Genomic DNA, 2,173 nt, shown 5'->3' with positions numbered 1-2,173 from the left:
TTTCAGCGTTATTTGTAGTTTGTAGGTTTAAAATTTCTTTTTATCGTAAAATTATAATAAATTGATATGAATTACTTATCTCTGAGTACGTTTCCGGATTTTCTAGTAACTGCATATCGAAACATAATTTTAAGAAAGTGCATATATTCAAAATTAAAAATTTTCTATTTGTCCTTTTCCCCAAACCAAAGATACATGACCGACCTCTTTTAGAGTTATTACGAAACGGTTTACAACTGCGTCACATCCGATAACCGTTAAAATCATCTTCTTTGAAGTCCTTTCAAAATCATTGAAACTTTTTAAAATACACTGTCTAATTCGTGATTATAGGCACCAAAATGTTAGAAAGCTTATTCAGTTATTATTTCAATTGTTATGCAATTTATAATATTATTCAGAGCTGCAGATCAAGCCAGAAATTTACCCCCATCATAACTACCGTTTGGAGCCGCAAAACACAAGGTGCAAGATTACAACTGTAAGTTAGTGCGTAAGCCGAAAATGCACGACTCGAACTTCAGTTTTCTCAGGTCTTCTGCTGCACGACGATTTCCGATATGAAAGCTTCGGAAAACTTCGGTGGTCTCCTATTTATTTTGAGGTTATGTTTTTCAGGTGTATATAATTTTTATTTTTATCAAAGTACGTAAATAACTTTGCACACAAGAAATTTATTTTTCACCAAGTCTAATTTTCTATACAAAAGCTAATGTTTAATCATAGTTAAATTTTCGACAAAAAAGATTAATTTTCTTGTAGTTAATAAAAAAATTGTAAACAAAAACAAAAAAAATGTCTACAAAATAATTAAATATTCAGAAAAAAATTTTGTTCAACTAAATTGGTTAATCATCAACCAAAAAAAATTTGAACAAGGTAGTTCCACTTTTAACCAGAAAAGTTGAAAAAAATCGTTAAGATTCTTTGAAATAGTTTTAAATTATTGAAATTAATTGAAAATTTCTTGAAATGTTTTGAAACATCCTAAAATATTTAAAATCCTTCAAAATATCTTGAAATTTTTCAAGGTTCATGAAAATTCCTTGCAATTTTAAAAATACCCTAAAATATTTTAAATACTTTAAAATATTGTACTAAATTATAGAAATCATTGGGAAATTCTTTGGAATCTATTAAAATATCCTAAGATTTATCAAATTCTTTAAAATCTCCTTTTAAAATACTTTAAAATATTTTGACACCTTCAAATTCTTTTGAAACACCTTGACACCTTGAAATCAACTGGAAATTCCTTGGGTCTATTAAAATAGCCTAAAATATATTAAATCTTTCAAAATCTCATGTATAATTACCGTAATGAATTGGAAATTCCTTGGAATATTTTTAAATACTCTCAAATACTGCAATACCTTCAAACCATTTTGACATACCTTGAATTTTTTTAAAGATTTTTAAAGAACTTCTTTAAAATTCTTTGTAAATCCTTGAAATTATAAAAATAGGAAAATTCCTTGGCATCTTTTAAAACACCCTCAAATGTTTAAAATCCTTAAAAATCTTTTAAAATCTCATGGCATTTTTTTAAACTCTTCAAAATTCCTTGAAATTTTACAAATACCCTGCAATATTTCAAATCCTTCAAAATCTCATTCTAAATCATTCAGATCAATTTAAAATTCCTTGGAGTCTATTAAAATATCCTTAAATATAACAAGTCCTTTAAAATCTCATATTGAATTACTTTAATCAATTGAAAATTCCTTGGAATCTTTTTAAATTTTCTCAAATGATTCAAATCCTTCTAAATCTTTTGAAATACCTAGAATTTTTTTTTAAAGATTTCTAAAGTACTTTAGAATTTAAAAAAATAATCCTTTTAAAATTTTTTAATTTTTTGAAATTCATGTAAATCATGAAAATAAATTGAAAATTCCTTGACATGTTTTAAAACATCCTCAAATATTTAAAATCCTTGAAAATATTTTTAAATCTCTTGAAATTTTTTAAAGCTTCAGATTGAAAGTTAGAACAGAAAAAAATTTCAAAAAATTAAATCATGAAATTTTTGTACATTAGAGTTTTGAAAATGGGATTAATAAAAATTCAAAGCTTTCGAAATTTAATTTTCAAAAATTCTCAACTATGAAATATGAATAATTTTCAACTCAATGGGATTCACGTCTTCAAAATTTGAATTATAAACTTGGAA

This window comes from Belonocnema kinseyi, chromosome 8, assembly GCF_010883055.1.
Source record: "Belonocnema kinseyi isolate 2016_QV_RU_SX_M_011 chromosome 8, B_treatae_v1, whole genome shotgun sequence".
NCBI lineage: Eukaryota > Metazoa > Arthropoda > Insecta > Hymenoptera > Cynipidae > Belonocnema > Belonocnema kinseyi.
Note: the sequence above shows the minus strand (reverse complement) of the source record.